Here is a 23,726-nt window from a genome sequence, read left to right as displayed (position 1 = left end):
GATATGCAAACTTAGTCATTTCAGAGGCTTAAGTGATTCACTGTCTTACGTTGCTGCTATGGGAAATTCCTGTCGGCTAGCTGTCCCATTTCACAGAGAGCACAGACTACGTAGGACACTTTGTAGCCTACGTAGTCTGTGCTGTCCAAAGTGTGTAGACCCTTAGTTGGGACAAAGCTGTGTATTGGGACACTTGGTGAGTTTAGCTATATGGCAAAAAGAAGAAAGGAGTAGGGTGGACAGATGGATGGGTCAGTAGGATGTCTTCAAGACTTATTAGTAAATGTTCCACTATGTTTTTTGTTTATTTTTTATTTTTTTAATAGCTGTCATAGTTGTCATACGTGCTGCTTTTGTATGAAAAGTGCTTTTATAAATAAAGTTTGATTTGATATAATTCTATGAAAAAAAAAACAAAAACAAAAAACAAAGTAAACAACAGAGGTTAGCGGAATTAAAGATCTTCATTAGACTCCGTGCCTATAAACTTCAAACATTTACATTTGGACATCTTAACTAAATCATAAGGAACAGGATGTCAAAAGGAACTTTTTTCAGTTGCAAAGTGTCACTTTTTCAATAACAACTGACTGTATAAGAAGTGAAAGAGAAGTGAAACTGATATTTGCCAAGGATAGTTAGAGGCTTAGAGTCTGTAAAAGTATGGAAAGACGTAAATGACCCCGTGGCCTTTCAGACATGCACAAAATTGCCTTCTCAATTTGTAGCATTATGGGCTCTCTTGCTTGTGTTTGATTGATTGAAACTATAACCTCGGAGCTAGCCCTTCATCGTATTCATTTAATTAAAATGCATAATGCATAATTTAATTAAAAGGCATCTATCTTCATGTCTGGTCCTGCTGCAGGACAAGACTGCTGTCTGATGTAAACAATCAGGAGAGAGCGGGTTTATCCAAATGCAGAGAAGTTCTCTATCTGGCACTTAAGAATGAAGATAAAGACCCGACACTTCTCTTTGTCCAATCAAACCCATACAACTGGGCAGCTTATTGTGAAACTGCTCCAAAAGCACAATGAGAAACATAGTTTCTTTTTATTTATTTTATTTTTTTTAACTAAATGCCGTTTTATCCTGCTGGATGGATGTTGAGGCAAGACATGTTTTAGAAATGTAAAGCTTTTTTGGATCTGATTCTGTGAATCTTGGTTGTGTGACAAAACTTACAGTTTTAGAATCTGTGAGATGTGTGCTTCAGTAGATGTGGTGTTTTATCCATATATTTTTCGAGCTTTGTGTTCCTGGTCTTTTAATTGTTTTTTTGTCTTAACTGTGTTTAATGGTCATAAAAATGGTTGTACTGCGCTGTTAGAGTAGATTCTGGACTTTCTGTGGATACCCCACATATTTATATGTACAGTACAGACCTGATGTTACTACAGTAAAACCAGATGTTAACCCCTTAACTCCTGGTAGCAGAGGGTGCAGGAGGTGAAGCTAAACAGTCAAGCTAAGAATGCAAAATTAGAAAATTTATTGGGAAGAAATCTTGATAATGTACCACTAAAGGTGGATTGATGGAAGATATTGTGCATTTAGTGAATATTTATCTCATCTCACAATCTATAAGCTGTGAGATTCTAATCCTGCTTTCCTTCTGTTCACCTGATGGCTGATATTCATCAGATATTATTTCTTGTGTTTAAAAGGAAGCAGCTTCACAGCTTTAAATTCATCCTGCTGACTTTTTATCTTTTAGTCAGTAAATTCTGAAATTTTTATCGTTCTTTGTCATAAATATTTGATTTTATTACATTGGTATTTAAGATGAGATTTACAAGAAATATTTGAACTGTTCCAGTGTAAGGAAACGGCTGTTAAGAGGTGTTTGTTTGTTTAGTATTTGTAAACCAAAAGCTACTGCATTCTCTTCCTATAGCAGCACTTCTAAAGGAAAAAGATATTTTTCATGTAACAATGCAGTTAATTGTGATTAATTGCAAAAGCTTCATGTGATTAATTGCAATTAAAAATCTTAATCGTTGGCCATCACTAATATAATTATAACAGACCTCAGTTGTGTGACAGTTTGCTAAAAAAGACAATTCTCCAGAAGTCATGATTCTGGTCTTAGTCTGCTACTCCTACTACTCTACTTAGTACCATTTTATTTTATATTATAAATGACATGTTATTCTATCCTTTTACATCACGTAAAAATTTGGACTATTTTTGATCAAAATTAAGTTGTGAAAAAATAAGAAAGTAGAAGAGGTTGCAAAAACCAAATGAAAATGGAATGGAGGATGGGGGATTACAATGAGGATTCTCATGGAAATAGATTTAGAGTGAAAAATGAGAAACTAAAAAAGTTCAAAAGATCTGAAGAGAGCCAAGGGCAATTACAATGAATAAATCATTTATAGATAAATATTAAATGGGCAGATTTTATATTAAAATTCTAATTTGACTATTCTGTGAGACTAAAGTACAACATGCAAATAGTTATCGACCACAGATTTACAAGTAGGAATCAGGTGATAATGGGAAACGAGGGCATTAATCTTTTCAGATGTTTTCATTACTAAACTTTTAGAGTAGAGAAAGTACTTAAAAAAATAAAAAACTCGTAGATACAAGATGTAATCCAAATCCCTTCAGAGTAACCTGCCTACAAAGGCAATATATATGTGTTAATAAAATGCAGTGTCTTTAAAATGCAATATGCATGTGTTGATATATATGTGTATCACACCTATTGTGTGTTGAAATCATGATCTCGTAATTAAACAAAGGACTATTATAGAGAGAGAGAAAAAAAGTACTGCCTCGAGCACTACACGACAGCACCTGGGTGGACTACCACTTAATTATGATCTCCGATGTTGTTTGAATTCTTGCTTGTGTTGTTCTTACTCTCAGATGTAAGTCGCTTTGGAGAAAATCATCTGCTAAATGACTGTAGGATAGAATGATAGAATAGAATAGAAAATAAAATAGAAAATAGAATAGAAACCAGGGGTGTAGCAAGCTGTTCAAAAGTATGGGGGATGTGGTTTGTTTATTGAGACGGGGGGTTAGCTACTTCTAGTATAATCACACTGCTGGACAAAGTCCATAACTGTGGGTTGGAGGTAATAAATTAACAACATACCAATTTCACCATCAGTGTGCGTTTTATCTGCATAGAAAGGCAGGATTTGGGGTAATGAATTGCTAACAAATATTAAGTAACTAACCTTCATTTAGGTAAACGTCAGATGTCCCAAGTGTCAGTGAATGCAGCATGCACTGCACTTTGATATGTTGTTCTACATCTACACTGAAAAATATTGATTGTTTGTTTTTCTCAAATTTAACATCTGATGGCCCCTTGAGCTCTAATAAGCACATAATTATTCACAAAAATCAAGTCCAAAAAACATTACCATTTGTGCCACCCTTTTCCTGGCTAGTGCCCCTGCCTGGCCCCCACTTCAAAACTTTTCTATACCCGTCCCTGTATATAAATCCTTTCTGTTACCTGTCAACCACCTGGTTAGAGAAGGATTCTGCTCTAATTTGGATTTCAGAACCTGTTCATAATTTCCTCTTCACCAAATTCATGGCTCCCAAAAGGTAAACCTGCCTATCCAATATCTGCACAGCACCAATAATTTAGAGAAAACACAGCTTTTGTAATCTTGACACTTGTTAGATATCTGAACATGATCCATCTGGCTGTATTGTAATCAGCAGATTTCACAGCTGTGTCACCAGCAAACCTCAGTTAACAATTAAAATAATATGAAATACATTTTTGATCCAATGCATTGTCATCTCTGGACATCAGTTTCCACTTGCAATCATCTTAAATCCTCAGATTTATGATTTATTTGTTTATGTCAAATTCACATAAAACACTGAATTAGAATAAAACAAAAAACAAACAAAAAAACGCAACTCTTGTTAAGATACTGAAGTCGAAACCAGTTTTGAATCATGCCATTATATGTTGCATTACTGATGCACACAAACACACTATAATCTGATTAACCGGTTTAACAACAAGCTTTACAGTTAGGAAGAAATGGTTTATTATTGTTAAATAAATTGTATTATCACAAGTCAAAGGTAATGTTTCTTTCTTCCATTCTTTGTTTGTTTTCTGGTCATAATGTGTAAAGATATAAAGTAAAGTTAGTCCTTGTGTTTTACTTTGTTTTGGCTTCTTAGCTTTTCTTTGCTGGGGTGACAACAAGCTGTAGCAAGCTGAAAGTGAAACAAGTTGAATTATCCTCAGCTTGTGGGTTGAAATAATGAATGGTAAGTTAGTGGGTCCTTGGATCTTAGCGCTTAAAATATTACTAAATGAGAGGGTGAAAAGGGAATGAGTAATTCCACAACTTATTACAGGCACAAAGCACAAAGGAAAAAAAAAACTTTTATTTATTCTTCCAAAAACCTTTCTGGTTCTTAATCAGATTTAACCCTGTTTTTTAATGAACCCCGAAGAATCTGAATGGACCATTTTAATATGAATTATTTACATTTTTGGTAGTGTAACTAAAATAGCTTTTTTTGGACCAGATCTGGAGTTTTATACTCCCCCCCCCCCCCCCCTTCCTTACTCATAGATCCTGAGAGTGGATTAAATATGAAACTGGCACACAAAGAAAAAAACAAACAAACAAACAAACAACAACAACAACAAAAAGAAAACAAATGGCACAGTCATCTAGAAATGTCTTACTCACCTCAAAAACAGCCAAAGTCAGGGTTCAGACTGGAAAGAGAAAAACAGCCCAGTTATCTTTGGCCTGCTACAGAGTCAGTTGTGATGTTCTTATTAATAAGTAACTGGCAGCAGCCTGAATGATCTATGTGCATCTGTGGCCAGGGGTTAAGAGAGAGGGGGGGACAAACATCTGTCCTGTTGAGCTAAACAAAGTTTATCACACTCATTCTTGGTAAAATGCTAACAGCTTTGAGCCATTACCAAAAGAGCCGCATGGTGACACTTTTTCTTTTGTTCTGCAACAAAGAAATATGGGACGAATGTATGAGAGATTGCCTGTGCTCCACAGATTACTATATGTAAATTCTTGCAGAAATTTGTGTTTCCAAGCAAATCCATAGTTTCTCGTTTCATGCATTTTTGAAAGTTGACATATAATATTGTTGTGGGGCTTGTTCATAGAACATCAATATTAAAGATTATTCAAAATGGTGAAATCCTAACATGTTGGTCATCAACATGTTCTCATTGACGCGTCTGAATTGTCAGTGTTAAGCTTATCATATGCACAACAGCAGTACTGCCTACTACGTGTTGTAAGCTGGCATTTGTAGATATTTAGAATCAGCAAGCACATACCCTGTGGCTATGTTTGCCCTTTACTCTTCCTGCAATTTTTGGACAGTTAACTGTGGTTTGTTCAGCCTGGATAGTCGCTGGTGTTTCGTGCTGTTTCTTGCCCTCTCGCTCTTTTGTTGTTTGTGTACATGTGTGCTTACTGTCTGCTGGTGCGTAAACTTGGATTTTGTGTATAAAGTATGTGTTGCTTTTGTGCACTGAATAAAACAAAAGGAAAAGATAGATTTTTTTTTTTAGTTGAATTGTCAACACACTTTCAGCTAACTGCTCAGTTGTGGATGTTGCATAGGAATGTGATCTTTCAGAGAACACATGCAGCAGAATGTTATGATCCTTATTTGATCTCTCCTATATACGTATAACACAGTATTACTAAGAGAGTATGTCACCAATCTAAAAATTCAGAAAGAAATATGTGTTGTGACAAGTGCAAGCAGTCTTGCAACAGCTGGATATGTGTGAATAAAATAATAATGAATAAAAAAAAAAAAAATAGAAAAACTGTGCACATGTACACCCTGGAGAAACTATCCATGCCATTAATTTTTGGAAGCATCTGCCCTTCACATACTGTATGCCCATCATAATATTCTGCATTTACAGTGTTGCTATGAGGAAAACACAATCTGTTTCAAATTTATATTCCACCCCCTCCCCAAAATAAATAAAAAAAAAAAGAATAAATAAAAAAGAACCCATCAAAATTTCAGTAGTTTCAGACCCCGACCTTGACTTCATCATGCAAAGTCATGGTGTAATTTCCCACTTATGAAAAGATAGTGTGTTGAATCAAAAGTCTCTATAGCTAGAGATATATCACAAAAGTAGTGGGAAATGTGATTACTGACCCATCTTGTACAATAACCTACTGCACCTAAAATTACATTTCCTGTTGTACTTTTTCTTTCTTGTTTTCTTACTTGCCGTCCTTGATACTTCACGGGCTAGTTTCTGTGTCTTCACATGATTTCATTCCTCATCAGGATTTAGTTCTATCTGCTTGGTTCATCTGTCTGTGAAGAAAACCGTGTCTCGGTTAAGAATGGAGTGATTAATATTGATAGGAGGGAGATATTTTTGAGTTTGCAGTATTTTCTACATGTAGGTAGAGCTTGGACCTTTTTTTAGATGGATTTTGGAGGATATTTGTGTATGAAACATTGTCTCCCAGTTAAACAATGTCTACACTGTTCTGGCTGCATATTCAACATGTCAAAACTTTTATTTATTTATTTGTTTCCTAAAGCCAAATTCAGCACCCCTGTCATGTTTATGCAGCATTCGTTCTGCTATTAATTTCTCTTTTACTTTTTTAAGGTTTTCAACTGCATTATTTTCAAGGCCAAGGTCACCAGCTCAAGGGCAAACCACAGTAGAGAGCAACATCAAAATTACTTCTTTTTTTCTAAATGTAAAAAAGGAAATTCTTTCTTTGTGGGAAGAACTACAAAGAATTGAAGAACAAAGTTAATCACTGTGGGAGAATGCCAAGGGTTGATAAATGGAGGACAGAAATGTAAACACATACATCTGCTGTTTGTTTTCACAGTTTTCAGTTTTTTTTTTTTTTTTTTTGCCTCCTCCAATCTCATCATTCTTTTACTGCCTTATTTTCTCACTTTTGTCATGTCTCTGCCCTAACCCTCTTCTTCAATCTCCACTGCCTTTCATTTGTATGTAGTCTTAGTTTTATTCTCTATATCTCTTTGCCTTTCTCCCTCTCACAGTCACTCGACTTTTGCAGTGAAATTCTATTTGTAAGGTGTCAGAGGTCCAGGCAAGCTGGGTGCATGCTGAAAAAAGTGTCATAACAAACACAACAGAACAGAAAAGATTGGTTTAACATTTATCACAACAGGGCAGTGGCTGTTGAGAAAATAGGTGTTGGACTCCAGAGGTGGCTATTTTACATGATCGGAGTCACATCCGTGATTTATATAATTGTGAGCATACATTGTGAATCCACTAGATTTTTGGAATAACACAAGCACTGACCATATTTAAATTATTTATTCTATTCTCACTTTGTATCTACAAGAGCAGGTAAAGTTTAAACTTTTAGGTGTTTGTGGGCCTTTACCTTTTATTGAAATGAATCTGCTTTTTTGGCCACCTTATCTGTCTTTGTGCCTGTAAGGAGATGATGTGTATTTTATGGTTTTCAGTGTCCATAGAGAATTGTAGTGACAGCAGATAATTCTTTAAGAGGGGTCCACTTAAAACGGAGCACAGAGGAATCAATCCTCTTCGCTGCTCTGGGAGTGGATGTGACTAAATTTAGTCATCCAAAGATGCCCTATCATACTTGAGCACACACACACACACACACACACACACACACACACACACACACACACACACACACACACACACACACACACACACACACACACACACAAAATGCCTGCATCATCTCATCATAATTCATAGTCTTCCTCTTCTCCACATTCTTAAATTTAACAGTCTTTAAGTGCCACTTTTGAAAGTGGCTTTAACTTGGTTGGCAGCAATGCTTTTAAAAATTACTTATTCTAAACTGTAAGTATATGACTTAAACTTTTTATGTTTTTTTTCTTCTCATATCAACAGTAACACCTGAATAGGCATTATAAAACCACTTTGCAGTGAATTTTACTATGCATTAGTCTGTAGGTTAATGTTTTGAAGACATTACTAATAAGTCATCAGTCTGGACAGATGTTGAAACTTTCATCAAGGCATCTTAGTCTTTTAAATCAGGACTTAATCCACTGTACCTAATCCATCTGCTGACCATACTTTTTTGTGTGTCTTTAAATTTTTTAACAATTTTAAACAGGCAAAACAAAAATTTATAATCATTTGAGTTGCTCAGTTTAATGAGCAAGATACTTTGCATGTAGTTGAATGTGTTACGGTACCTAATGAGTTTCCAGAATTGTTTTTCTGTCAGCTTTTAATCTTTGTAAACTTTATAAGGATAGTACATGTACACTAATGAACAGAAACCATTCTCCTACAGTGCTGAATCGCTTACTGCAGCAGTTGTGTGAGATTTGAGAGCCTCAGAAAGCAGCTCATCATTCAGTGGCCACTATAGGAGCAATCTAAAAATAGGTAGCGACATATTCAGGTCACAGTTGTTAGCAGCAAATAAAGTATCGAGTGCTCCTCCAGGTACTTGTCAGTCAGAACAGAAAACTCAGAGTTTGTACAAATTAATGGGAATTGGGGGGGTGCCTGCCTTACTTGAGAGGGGTGGTTTTGAGTCCATCAATCAGTGACAGTGCAGTCATTATCAAGTTTTGTCTCTAGGTACTTATTAAGAAGTTTTTTCTTGTCTCTAGCCATCCATCTAAGACTTGTCCTTGAGCAGCAAATAATCTGACAGGTTGGGGCCCATCAGTGTCAAAGTTCTCACCGGAGAACATAAAGAATAAGTTTAAGAAGAGACAGAGACGTTCTTTCTTTAACCAAGCCCTTGGATAAGTCCTTTGTATCTACATGGATCCAACTTTTCTTCTTTATGCTTTCAGTTTGGTTTATTTATTTTTCATTTTTTTAATCTCTTTTTATTGATGTCTTTCAGTGACAGCTTGTCTGTCAGTTGCAGTGGTTGAAGTGCCTGCTTTGATTATCAAGTTGGCAGTCTGACAGTGCACTGTTCTTCATAGTCCCATTGGAGTTGGTGTTCCACAAGTTTCAGCTCGGCTTTGATGAATTTTGACAGCGAGAAAGACAAATACTCTTAAGCACACTGCTCAGGCTCAGATATGTCAATGGTATACTAAATATACAGTATATGCAACCACACAAGTGCATTGAATTTGAAGTCCAGTGGAAAAAAAATAAATAAAAATTATTGCTGTATTACTGCCTCTAGCACTACATGACAGCACCTGGGTCCAACTGGACTCACAGCAGTCTGACTACCACTTAATTATGATGTCCCATCTTGTTTGAATTCTTGCTTGTTTTGTTCTTACTCTCAAATGTAAGTCGCTTTGGAAAAAGCGTCTGCTGAATGACTATAGAATAGAAATCGATTTTTTTCTTTTTTATACGTCCTCTTTCATGGCCTTACTCTTGCATGACTTACCAAAACTCGATGAAATCTTAGCTTATAAACACACAACTGGTTTCCTGTGTTGTCTCTATCCAAATCAGCTTCTCTTACCGAGATAATGTCAGAATCTCATGTTTTCATCACCAGTGTGGATTACAGTCTCCTGTAAACTATTTTGCAGGGTATTACCACACACATAAGATGACGGGTGCCACCACATTCAACAACAGGAAGTGATGTCACCACGCATGTACTTTGAAATAAATCTGATATGGCCATTTAAAGTGACAGTTCCTCTTTCCCTTTTCTCAAAAAATAGTCTGATGCTGTTTATTAAATTTACATGATGGCATGTTATAGCTACTCCCTGTGTCTACGACAGTGAGCGCACACACACACACACACACACACACACACACGTGCGGCACACAGATGATCCCATTTCCCTCAGAAGACAGAGTGCATGCACCAGAAAACATGTCAGTCAGCCAAAAATCAGACAAAAATATTTTATTTAAAAAGTTTTCTTTTTTTTTTTTGACATTTAAAGAGTTTTCTTAACTCTCTCAGGGATGTGATGATGGAAGCACTCTTGCTCCAGTAAAGAGCAGATGAAGTATTTCTCCTGCTTTGGTGTTAGGAAGCAAAGAGTCATGGTCGTCAAGGGAACACGCACAGCTAACCAAGCTACGTCTATGTAGGAATTTCGGAGTTGTATTACAACTAAAAATGGTTTTATTAGTTCAACACATTATCTGAGATCAGAATTTTAAGAATGTTTAGAGCAGGGGTAGCCAACGTCGGTCCTTGAGGGCACCAATCCGGCAGGTTTTCCAGATTTCCCTGCTCCAGCCCACCTGACTCAAATTAAATGGATCCAACAGCCTATAACGATCTCCACAATGACTTGTTAGTTTAAGTCAGGTGTGTCGGAGCACGGAAATCTGGAAAACCTGCCGGATTGGTGCCCTCGAGGACCAACGTTGGCTACCCCTGGTTTAGAGTGACCCCACTGAATGAAGCGGTTTAAAAAGTTTCACTTTTCTCTGTCCGGACTGTTGTTTTCTTTTTGTTGTTGTTGTTGTTGTTGTTGTTGTTTTTTCATCACAGCATTTTTACCTGTGAATCTGGGGAAACACTGTATTGTTACGGTATTTCAGAAATTCATCTAGATGTGTCATATCAGATTATTACAGTAATCTGTTTACTCCCAGATAATTCATTTTGTTTGTCACGTAAATGACTCAGTAATAGTTATCTGATTTAATCGAAATCAGAAAAAAATAGGTTGTTGTGAATCAAATCAAATCAGTTTAAAAAATTAGTGATGATACCAGCCCTAGGACTGAGTCTCTTGAAGCTTTGTGTTTACATCTGTAGCTGTTCCAAGACCATTTGACATAAATTGTCAAATTTTTTAAAACACAAAGTTTTATAAAAGTAGTGGAAATAGTGAAATCCCGCTGGCAGCTTGTCACACTTTTTTAAATTGTACTTTATTCTCAACAAGACTATAATTGACAAAATTAGCTTCACCCACTGTCAAATATGTGAAATTAATAATTAAGACTTCAAACAATTTAAGAAAATGTCTGAGACTTTGTTGTGTTTCTTCTACTGTAGACATCAGTACAAACAATGTTATTGTTAACTTTTAATTGTTTTCATTCTTAAACCAGGTCAAGTCCTAAAATAGATGTGCAACATAGCCACAGATAAAAGCCACTAAATAGTTTTTGTTTTAATGGTATAACAGAGTTCATTTTGATTGCAGACATTTTGTTAGTCTGTGCTCAGTTTTTAATTGAAACTATAAGATTACAATATTTCCTTAAACTAACAAGTGCAGTGCACATGAGGTTGTTAGGTACTATTGACTCCAGAATCATTGCTGGATGGCCCATATTTGGTGTCGAAGTGGATTAGTCTCTATAACAAAGTATGGTTGTAAAATAAATTCACAGGTGGTTATTGTGAAAATTATTGCCATGCCCATAACAATTAAAATATATATATTTTAAATGAATTAATGAATGGAAGAAAAATATAGAAATGGAAATAAAATGTAACATTTTAGAAGTTTTTTTTACTGTATTGTGTACATAGCATTTTATTTGTCTCTTTATCAAAGTTGGAGGTGTCCAAAGGACTCTGATTAAAGTTAAGAATATTTTATTTATTAAATTACGTATTACTCCATTGTGGGCAAAAGAGAAAAAGCTGCCTCTTTTTCCAAGTACAATATTTCTTAGCTTTTGTTTATCTGCACTCTGTGTCTTTCATATCGCTGTGTTTGCATTCATATGTCTCCATAATTTTCTGAGGGAATGCCTGGTTGTCTCTTTGCTTGTCTCAGCCAGGGGGATGACTTGAGCATCTCCATCTTATTACAGGGTTTTTGATGTCACAATAGAAATCAAATGGGAAAGGAGATACAAGAAAATGTACAAGGTGACAGCAAAGCTGTGCGTGTGAAGTTGCTACCGTTTAAATGATGCAATAGTTTCTTTCGTTGTTTCTCTTTCTAACACAAGTCTGACTTTTCTGTGTGCCCTCGACAGAGTGAGGCTTTATCAATGCACTGTGTGAAGCTTTGAGCTACACAAGATTTTCACCATGTTTTACAGAAAAAAACCCCACAAAACAAATGTGATTGGATCACCAAATATACCTGGGTGGCCCCTCAAGTAAAGTCTATGTGTGGGAAACTCTGCAGAGACAAAAATCAGAAAACATGAAAAGGTAAAGTAAAACAAAGTACCCAAGGAAAGATCTGAACAAAAGAGAAATCCTAAAAGAAATGGAGATATGACAGAAGAAGACATCCACAAGCAGATACTAAGAAAGAGATCTATGCTTGGCAGTGCGGGTGCCTGCGTTACAATGCAGATAAAACTGAGTAGGACAGATGAGCTAAAGATAGATAACACCCTAGATCAGAGAATGCGTAAAGGGTGGTGGGCTGAAAGAAACAGATGGATTCATAAGATACAGGATGAATGGAGCACATTTAGATTTGAAAAGAAATTAATGGAATGATGAAAGGCTTAGAGATAAAAGCAAACTATAATGATAAAATTCATCATGGAAGCTGTATAGAAAATTGACATTATACATTTTGCCAGAGATGTGAGAGAACACAAGTGTCTCAAGACAGCGTAGAACATGAGTATAAATGTGTAGCTGAAATGAGACTCAAAAGTAAAAGAAAGCTGTTGTGTCAGAGAATATTTTCTATAACTAGTTGGGACATGTTGAGCTGTCATAGTGTTATTGCAGGCATTGTGCAATGTTGACTATTTTTATGCATATAACTGTGCATTAAAAAAACAAAGCAATACCCTCAACACAAGCTGCCTAATGATTGTGCAAAAGTTTCCAATGCTGGTGGTGCTGGTGCCCGAATTTATCCAATTATAATTTTAATGCTTTTAAAAGAAAGAATTGTAGATTCAGCTAAATAGTGATGCAGAGTTGGATACAAAATCAGATAGCTTTTACATTAACCTTTTGGATGCCTTCCTGTAAGTAAAGCTTGGAAAAGAAGTGGGAGTGAGGATACTGCTAGGTACAACCGCTGTCCCATCCTTTTGTTTTTATTAGAAATCCAAGTCAATCTTAAAAGTAAGATTTGTGTAATATTCGCTTTCATTTAGATAATCCAAAGCTTGTTTGCATATGTGGTATTACTGTTTAAATCAATGAACACAAACCATTTTCATCACAAGAAATGATTTATTTATTTAAGCATTCACCATTGTGGGCTATGTCTGCGTTTCTTGGTGGTATATGATGTTCAAACCTCAGACCTTCTAAATTTCAAAGAAAGAAGATAAGTGCTCTTACAAAAAATAATCTGGTAAGCACTCGTGTGTGTGTATTATGTATGAGTATTGAAAAATATGATATTTTGTTGTTATTAATGTGCTATGAGATTAAAGGACAAAGCAAGAATGATATTGTTGTTGTAAATCTGCTAGCTGCACACACAGAAAAGTCCCAGTCAATATGCCTTTGTTTCATTTTGCTGCTTTGAACAGAGGAGCAAGTAATGGCTAGATAAAAGGCTTTCCTGTTGTAATCCTGCCCTCTTTGCTTTCTCTTTAGAGTGGATTCACATTTTTCTCTACAAATGCATATGCTTGAGCTGCTGCTGTTGATGTTACTACAGCATCTCTGTTGACAGCACTGGCCATAAAGATGATTTATCCTCTTACAAGCACATAAGAAAAAGTTCCATGTAAGGAGTTAATGTTGGACCCCATAACGTGTAAGCAAACACAAGTTCTACTAGTCAGTCTAGCCTGAATTAAAGTTCAGAATTAGAAGTTATAAAGTAAACACAGTTAAACAAATAACCAGAAAAGCTGCTGTCATTTTTATTCGGTATTCCCATTACTATCTGTTTAAAGTAGTTGTAATTGTTGGCTCAACGTTTTTGGACTGCAGTCTGTCTAAGGGTCAAATTAGAAAAAACTGGCAAGTACATTTAATTGTGCTGTCAGATTATAACAGAAATCCGCTTGATCAGGAAGATTTCTGATGTTATATTGTGTCAATGCTAATTTGATGTATAATCAGTGAGTGAATAACACTGATTGAAATAACATCAAACTTTGATGGTGAATCAATATTACTTCAGAATGCAAAATGGGTGGTTAATGGAAGTGTCGATGCATTTACACAAATTCTGTGTTCTCACTGAGTACTTATTAGTCTGCTATTTTTGCCTTGGGAATAGACAGCCCACTTATTCAACTGTCAGGGCTGAATTGTGATCCTAATTAAAGGCAGCTGCAACTGTGCATGAGGTCAGGCAAGATGTACAAAGTCTATAGCTCCTCTTTGTATTTTCTGAAGCATCCTAATTGTGGTAATCTTAAGCATGGTTTTAGGATCTATTCTAGCTGTGCAAATATTTTCAAATTGAGCTCTTCAGCACAAATAGAAAGAGGTGAGGTATCAATGCACAGTGAATATACAGTGTAATCATAAAAATTGCATCGCAATTAATGAAAACACTGTACTCTTTTCACTTAAATTGAAATGTTTGTGACATTATAATGTAAGCTAAAAAATTTGTCAACATTAGCTTTCACATTTTACATCCATTTTCCTTCCAACTTTGAACGGGAAAGATGGAGCCTCATTTGGCTCAGTTAGCCTCCATTTGTGGGTTTTGAAGCATTCAACGAGGACATACCCACTTTGTGTTATTCATGACCATACAAATGACTCTGGCATTGGGAAGTAGAAACTTTTTACAGATTTGTAAAATTTGTAGCACAGTTCAGCAAGGCTACTCAAAGTATTTTACATAAAACATAGAATGTGTTCAAAGAAAATGTATCAATTCATAAAATAAAAACATTAAGAAAAGTAAAGCTCAGAGTAAAAAGCTAAGTTTGCTGAATATTATAAATAACAGTGGCATTAATTAGACAAATAGTCACATGATGAAATTATGTGACAGAAAAACTGTAGATTTTAATTTTTCTTTTAAGAATGAGAGTAGCATGTGACACATTAAAGCACATTTTTAATGATGAGTTAAACTCAGGAAAAGAAAGTAAACTAAATGAAGGGTCACTTCAAATTAGAAGCAAAAAAAAATTATTTTGACTTGGACCCATATAAGGCTTTTTAAACTAAAAGTGTTATTTGATTATATGATTTTGTTTGTGATGAAGTACAACTCCATGGAGCTTGCACATGAATATATACATTTTTCCTTAAAGTCTAAATAAGCCAAAGTGAAAGTGCATGTGTGAGTGAATACTTCAGTAAAGCAAATGTGCACTGAAAAAAAAAGTTCGCTGGATTTACCTAAAAAAATTACCGACAGCAACTAAGTCATGGTGTGGTTTTTTTTAAATACTTTTTTACAATATGCTAAAGTTAAATATTAAAGTATTAATTTCACGCTGTCAACTTAAAATAAAATCATGATTCTTTTCCATATTTTAATTATGATATACATGCATGACTCATTTGTATAAGATATATGCATTTTTGCTATATAGTTGGAGTTATATTGATTTATGTCTTACATTTATGATGCAGTTGTATTGATGCAACATAAGTTACTTTTAAAAAGCTATATTACTTTTTGCCTATGGTGCAATAAAGAACCCAATTACATTAAACTGATTTATTAATTCTCCATAAACAGAGAAATTTGAAAAAACACAAACCCATTTCAACTTTGAAATATTTTTATTTTGACAAAATACTCTCAGGTAATCCATTTCAAACATACTCGAATATTTAGCCATGAACAACAACAAAAAAAGGCTATTCTAAAACCTGATTTAATGCCGATACTACAGATGTTTCTGGCGAGTACCCGAATCAAAACCTTTCCGATGTCATGTAACGTCTTTGTAAGGGCTTCTGTTTGCAGATGTTTAGAGTACGTTATAATCATTTTAGATTGCGAAAAATCTTTCCAACTCAAAATGAGGGCAAAGAAATGTTTTCTATGCCTTATGTTATACTCTTTGTAGGAGTTCTGCAGTTCATTTGGCTTTTAGAGAACGAAGAACGTCACTGCACTTTGTTATCCTGCTAAATGAACCACATTCCTTTAGCCTGAGCAACTTTTTTTATTCACAGTTCATGGTATCGGACTGGTATTAATATTGGCAAGTAGTCTGAGCCCAGGTATCGGATATGAAGAAATGACATTGAACACAAAAAACATTAAGTGGAATTATGCATGAGTGAGATTTTAAATACTTTTTAGGTACCTCTGTACTGATTGATCTTATTGTGTGAACAGATAAATGGACAATAATAGACGGTTGGTCAGGTTTTGGTCAGGTATGAGTGACACAATAGAACTCTGAAAGCATGCTCAGTTTTTGTCAAAAGCACATAAGTGAGTCCTAGGCGGTAGATTGTACACACTTTGAGCGTAGAACCACTCAGAACTTTTTTTTCTTGTCCATTACGCATTGACGATTCAGCAGTGTAAAAAAAAAATCTTGAACAGTGAAAACTGCTAAGAAAACTACTTCTCCTGTTATGTATTTTACAAGAAAGAACTGATTACATTAAAATGTATGCACTGATTGACTTGAAGCTACAATAAATGAACAAGGCTGCAAATGTGACAGTGACCAACAAGCCCAGTCTTTTTCTTAAACTGTTAAGAGAAACACTTCAACAACGGTATAATAAAACCAATCAACAAGTTTTTCTGTTACACTGTGCAAGAAATGAGGCTCAACGGCCAGTGCAAAACAGAAGGGTCCTAAACCCCTATTCAGCAAGGCTATCTTTTAGAACCTGAGCTTTTTTGGACAGGGTGCCCCCATCAAGCTCCATGATCACCTTTTGGACAACTTCATAGAAGTAGCGCAGTTCTGTAGGATGTTTAGGGCATACAGCAGTCCAAAGAGGATGGAAATGGCTAATGGAACACTGTCCATTTCTTGGATGACTATTTGGCCTTCCAGGATGATACCGATGTTATCTGGCTTGGACTGGGCATCTTGTTGTTTGGCAGTGAAGATTCCCACCGTAGTCTCTTTCATGTAGATCTCAAAGAGGGCCTCGTTGTTTCCCTGCAAAGCGACAGAGACTTCTTATACTCCTTGACAGCACACATGGAAAAAGTGGGTGATGCATGGTGTGGTCTGACAAATTAGTTTTGTATATAAAGTTTACAGAATCTAAATCGGAGTAGATTATATTTGAAAAAAATAATTGCCTCTCAAAACATTTTATTGATTATTGATTGATTAGTAAGCACAAGCAAACTGAGTAATAAAACCAGTGTTGTGAAAGTAGTTTATTTCTTTGCATTTGAAGGAGTAAAGTGGATGGTTTTCCGCTGAGTGATAATCTTTTGCTTTAATCACAGTGTGGGAATCAGTGAATTCTTTAAATGTCTTTAAATCTCTCATTGCAACAACTACTTCATGTTATCACTCCACCGTAAGTTTGAATTCAAGTTGGATTGATTTGGCTGGACAATAGATTATTTGTACTTTCTAAAAATGATCTGGCTAATACATTTTTTTTTCTGTTTTGACAGTATTTGGTTAATATTTTTCACCTCACGGCAATATGATATATACCATCCAGCACCTCTGTGAACAAACACACATTCTCTATGAATTTAGGGAAAATTTAAGGATTTTTGTCTCTGTTTTCTGTTATTGCTGTGATGTTATTTGGTCAAGTACAGTTCGTCACTTGTAATAACTAAATGCAAATTTATTTTTCAGAAGGTAAATGGTCTTGAAATTTACCTCATTTACTAACAAAAATATTTCATTTGCATAACGAAAAAGTTGAAAAGGCCTTATATTTCTAAAGCTGATGCATCTCCTCTGCAATGCTAATAAAAACCTAAAATATGATTCTCTTAGAAAGGTATTGCATCTTTCTCTCTCTCTTAAAGGGTAGCAAATCTTATTCATAATAGGACTTGAATTCGGAAGATGTATATTGCTTTTCATTTTGGAATTCTATTATCTCTGTCTTGTGTCTGTTGATGCATTTCAATATACAGTACAATATATCACTAAATCCAGGACTTGAGCCGTAACCAAATAATTTAGCATGGCCTTACCCCCAGCACCCCTTTGTACTTGTAGCCTTCCACTGATTTTTATTAGTCAGTTTTTGCTTTTTCTAGTTAGGTGCCATTTTAATAATAATAATAATAATAATAATAATAATAATAATAATAATAATAAGATAGTGGTTGTCAAAATACCTTTTTTGTTTGTACATAATAAAGAGACTGTTGAAATTGGGTCCTTCGCTGTAGATATCCAATTTACATTGCTTGGCTACACATTAATGTTTTGTTGGGCCAGTTCATACTTTCATTATGACTGAAATTAGCTGTGGCTAATACATAAGACATAAAGTCTTCTTCAGCCTATCTCAAAGACTATGAATGAGGTTAAGGTTTGGACTCCAGTGGTCAATCCTTGTGTTAAAATGCATCAAGGTGCCCGAATGACTTTTTTTTAGCCGAGCAGTGTATAAATCTGGTGCCAGGCAATATGCTACAATGCAAACCTTCAATATTACCTTCATGGAATGAAACCATAAAATAATATTGCCCATGAAATATTGTGCTCAAGAAAAATATAATTTCTCTCTTCTCGTTTGCATGATGTCAGTAAGAATGAAATATGTCAAGAAGAAATATGAGGCAGATTTTATTTGCTTGTTATTCAGGAGCCATGCTTATAGGCAAAAACCTACCTTGGAACAAAACAAAGCCCCTCCTGACTGTGCTTGAGCTGGTAAATTTGGGAGCTGAAGTCTGAGACTTCATTATTACTCAGTCCAAAGGATAAGTGAAGAAAACTGTCAGCATCAAAATAACCTATCAAAAGTATTAAGAGTCAAGTCAAATGGAGTTCATTGCTGCATAAACTAGTCATTTAAAAGAATTATGAGGCAATTCACTAAATCTCCTCTTCAAATGGTTATGATGATTCTTAAACAGTGGAAGATCTCCCATCGCTGTGTGTGAGCCTTGGATTACACACTTGGGGAGACTGAACATCAGTGAGTTGAATGAACAAAATAAGAAGACAGCAGGCATATTTTCTCTCTCCTTTGAAATTTGAAGAGCACACTGTCCAAATACCCTCAGACTCCACATTTTACTAACACCGTAGTGCTCTTTCTCTAGCTGCTCTCACCAAATCTTGATATGTCATATCTTTTTAATCAAATTCAGTAAGACTTGGAGCTCTTTAAGAGCTTCCCTCCATCCAGATTTAAGTTAGTACACACTGTTGTGTGTTTACGACTGTTCATGTATTGTTTGCTTACATGCATTGTTATACTGGCTGGCTTAGGAGTATACTTTATATATTTGTACAGTGATAGCCAATCTAAAACGGGACATATCTCACTGACAAATTAATTATTTATTTATTTTTTTCCAGAACTTTCTACTCAACCCTACTCACTTCACTCGCTTCACTCACTCCACCTACTTTTAGCAGAGGGTAGTCCACCCATTCTTCCTTTTGATTTCAATACTTTTGAATACCTTTTCCTTGTTTGTTTGTTTAGCCACTGCAGTGTATAAAGTTTTTTATGCAGTGTCCTTCAGGGGCTTCCTCTCAGCTTTGAAACATGCTTTAAAAAAGACAAGAAGATGGGTTTACAGAGGGGAGAAGAAAACAAGAATCTGACTATAGCATTATGTGAACAAAGTGCATGTCATTTTAACCATATTAAAGAGCTCAGTATACAGGTATTTGAATTTTAAGGGAGGGTGTTATGCATGCGCAGAACAACAATAACACTGGATGTCAAACTGTACTATTTTTACATGTACTAATCTAAGCCAGAGATATCTAAATTCTCTTAGTTATTTCATTTTGATGTACATGGCTGGCAACATTTCACAGGATATCACTCAGAAGAAATACAGAAGCTCTCTTTGTGTAATAAAATATGACATTTCCTGACATTTGGTCTCTTCTTGTATCAGCAAATGTCCCTGTGGGCTTTGATCACACTCTCACTGTATGAGACCAAAATGATATTTTCATTGAACCTCACTGACGTTATGCATATTTTGCCCTTAGAGTCACTGAAATATATAAAACGACTCACTCACATTACCAGACTCATTACTGAAAATATACTGCATATTACATTGTGTTTTCTTGGCTTTGTTCCCTTGCGATTATGGCTTGATTAGAGTCTTTATTGGTTGAGTTAGCTTATTGTGGCTGAACAGCTTTTATGCTCACACCACCCGCATCTCTGCCCACTTCAATTTCCACAGTTTTTTTTATTTTAATCCACAGAAGTTGTAAAAGTGCAGTCAGGTTTCCCTCACTCTGAGTATATAAATCTAATATTGATAAAGCTCTTGCTGTTGTGATATAAATCTAAAACAGCACAGTAGAGCGACTTACTGTAATAGTAGCAAAATCTTCTTCCTGGTTTGCAGTGCTGGCATTTTAATTTACCTGGTATAAATCCCTAATCACAGGCCAACATTTCATTGTAACTGCTGTGAACAAGAGGGAGTTAGACAAATTGATTCATACAGGCTTGTGTTGAGAGTATGTCACACAGTGTGACATATGTCTCAAAATTACTGCAGCTAAAGATGACAGTAATTGAGGCAGAATTATAACTTCATATTAAGATAGTTAAATGTGTGTTTACCTAGGTGTAAATCTATAAAAAAAAATAAGTGAATTTATGTAAGCCATGAACTTTGTCCACAAAAGCTTAAGGGTCAGTAAACATGTGCACATTGAATATATGTCAGAGTTACTTAACCCTTTCACATTGAGTAGCACAGTTCAACTTGGCTTATAGCAGTTGGGAAATCGACCAGTGACTGAATCAAAGCAATCATCTTGGACAAGGCAGCAGGGTAATATGGTTTTATTTAATTCACAGCTTCACTATGGTTTGTAAGCTCTTAAGATAAATTAGATTTCTTTTCCAGCTACGCAGTAGCACACTGTACCAGCTAAACAGATCAACCTATCTCTGATCTCATGACTTCCCCTTCATATTTCCACTTCCCATCTATATACATATGAGCGGACTCCATATATATCTTAGATGTAGTTAAACAGAATAGGCAGTGCTCATAAAGTTTAATGTTGGCTCTAACAAGATGTCAAGGTCGCTCTGCTGTAATGTTATAGGTTATAGGAAGCCCGGCTCTCTCACAGTGAGAAGTACTGGAATTCTATTGGTCATAGCTGAAGAGGCCCATTGTTCGGCTTAGAGAGGGAACATTAATGGGATGGATTATTCACGACAGCCTGTTGAAAGGTTTATCACTCAGTCAAACTGGGATATATTGTTTGCATGTGTCCCTTGTTGGTGCCATTTCTGTTTAGTGCTTTAAAGAAGTGCATATACACACAGGCAAACAAACACAAACAAAAGCAGGATACACAAAATGCTGTGGACTTTTTCTTTTACATAAAGGGAGTCGGCAGGATTTCCTGGATGTTCCATAAATTTCAATTACCATTGGTGCATATTAGCCTGAAGGAAATGTTAAGGCGAGGTCAAAACATATGCATCGCTTGATTGCATTCCCTAGGAAAAGTGTCCATCTAGAAATTAAGTTAACTAAAAACACAAACTGACCAAAACAGTTGGAATAAAAACACAACTTCAACACTTCAGTTCCATTACTCTCCTTGTAAGCTCTGGGCCAGTTCACCTCTGACAGCCACTTAGTGAAACGGGCTGTCTGTGCATCTCTGTGGGAGATTAACAGGCTTCAGCAGCAAGCTTCAGCTCTTTCCTTTGCTCTCCCTTTCACTTGCTTTCTGTGCTGCTCTCTGATTATTTTGATCAATGGTCTTATTGAATGAATCTGTGTTTAGTGTGAGAAGGAAGGACACTGAATGGGAGGGAAAGTCAGTGTAAAAACAGCGAAGAGCTTTAGAGCCTTGAACATGTGTTATTTGACACAGGAGGCTGTGCAGCAATTCTCATGGATGTTTTTGAGTGTGTTGGCTCCAGATTTTTTAACCTTCCTACATTAGGCCTTCTTTCTTTCTGTACTTTTATTTTCCATTCTCCTCTTGTTAGCTCCATGTTTTGCCTACTTTTCATCATTAATGTCCAATATACAGATATTTGTTATCAAATTTCACACTTTGAAGAGCACATAAAGCAGAGATGTGCAGTGATCCTGTAAATTATACCAAACTATTGTTCTCTAATATGGTGTGAACAAAAGGAGAACTGCCAGATTCAAGATTAATAAATAGAAATATTCTATATAAATATAATATATAATGTAAATATCCTATTTATAGTTGTGCTGTAATAGTGTTGAACCATGATGTTTGCAGAGTGTTATTTATTTTGAAAGAGAAAGTAGCTTTAGGTTGACCATGTAACTTTTTTATTTTTTTTTATTTTTAGTTTTTCTTTCTTTTTAAAAATGTATTTATTAGATAAACACTTCTGGGAATGAGGTGGAGAATACATTAATTACACAAACTGTGTTTTTGTTTAAGTTGGTGGACAAAAACAGAAAGACTTGACCTGCCATGACCAGTGATGGCAAATCAGCCTCATTTCAGATTCTGTTCCCATTAAATTTACACATGAGACACACAAGTGTTCATGTCATGTCCACTGCAGTAAAGGGAAGCTTACACTCACACAGACATGTCAGCATAGACCATATGTTGTATGTACTATTCTTGGTAAAGAGGTTTGTCAGTTATTTATAGAACAAACAAACAAAATAAATAAAGAAAAAATCTCTTTATTTTTCCCCCTAAAGCTGTAGTTAATGATGTGCATCAGAAAAGTTCAGGCTTAACAACTAAATTTTATAACTCTGTGCATTAGTTTGGCTGTCATTATTTGTCATCTTGGAAACACTAGTTTAAAGAAGAAAATAGGTGTACATCTATAACTGGTACAAGGTAACTTTACTGATACCTGTAGGTAGATTTGTTTTGTGAATAGGAGAGGCCATCCTGTACAAAAACATTAAACCAACAGAAACAGAAGGACAATACAGAATGCATTAACTCAACCAGTAACTACTCCTCCGAGCCTTTGATAGAAATAAGGGGATACAAGATCATAACAAAAATAAAACCGTTTAAAAATTAAAAAAATAAAAAACAAAACAAAACAACTATTAGAATGCCAATATAAAAACCTGATCACAATATATTAACATAAAACAAAAAGACAAAAAAGAGTTAGTTTCAATAAGTGTAAGTAAGTAAATCAATAGTTGACATCAATTAAAAAGTTCTTTTTTAAAAAAATGAAACAGCAGCACGAAAACTGTTCCTGTAGCATGTGATCTTTGACTCTGAGAGTAGAAATGGACAGCTAATGTGATTTCATAACAGTTCAATGAAAAGAGGCATGTCTGTATCTGGTTAATATGCAACTTTTGGCTTGGTTAAGAAATAAAGGAACAACATGTATTGTATGTACTATTATCAAAATGATTCAGTTTTTGCAGTGGGTCCTAGTTTTCAGAGACATACTGTATGTGAACTACTGGAACTGGTGTATACTGAAATTTGTTTGTGGTTAAAATGGACAATTTACATGTGAAACAAAACTGCTTTATTTTAAAGGAAGGATTTAAGACTAGAATAAATATAATAGTGGGTGTCTATGATGTAGAAAAAAAAACTCTGATATTTCCTTGCAGCAATAACAGACTTTAGCATTTTTCCTTTAAAATAAATAGCAGTTCGATATCAAGGTCAATTGTCTATTTATTGTCATAACATTTATTTGTACTGTTGATAAGGACGAATCAGAATGTGCTGTATTTAATAAGTTGTGCTCCTAAATGTCCTTCAAGACCCTCAACAGATTTACCCAGGAAGCATTCATCTTAATGAA

General features: G+C 35.3%; 1 protein-coding gene and 1 long non-coding RNA gene across 5 annotated transcripts in view; one reads left to right on the top strand and one right to left on the bottom strand.

Moving 5' to 3' along the window:
• grid2 (glutamate receptor, ionotropic, delta 2) overlaps positions 1 to 23,726 on the top strand; it is a 539,244-nt gene that overhangs the window by 22,650 nt on the left and 492,868 nt on the right. The window lies entirely within an intron of this gene.
• Positions 9,225 to 23,476, bottom strand: LOC121648588. The gene is made up of 3 exons (XR_006012000.1): positions 23,467 to 23,476; positions 16,196 to 16,204; positions 9,225 to 9,349 (listed from the first exon to the last, which is right to left on the bottom strand). It is a non-coding gene; the product is annotated as an uncharacterized LOC121648588 (long non-coding RNA).

Source organism: Melanotaenia boesemani, chromosome 11, assembly GCF_017639745.1.
Source record: "Melanotaenia boesemani isolate fMelBoe1 chromosome 11, fMelBoe1.pri, whole genome shotgun sequence".
NCBI classification, from domain to species: Eukaryota; Metazoa; Chordata; class Actinopteri; order Atheriniformes; family Melanotaeniidae; genus Melanotaenia; species Melanotaenia boesemani.
This window is presented reverse-complemented; position numbering and strand designations above follow the sequence as displayed.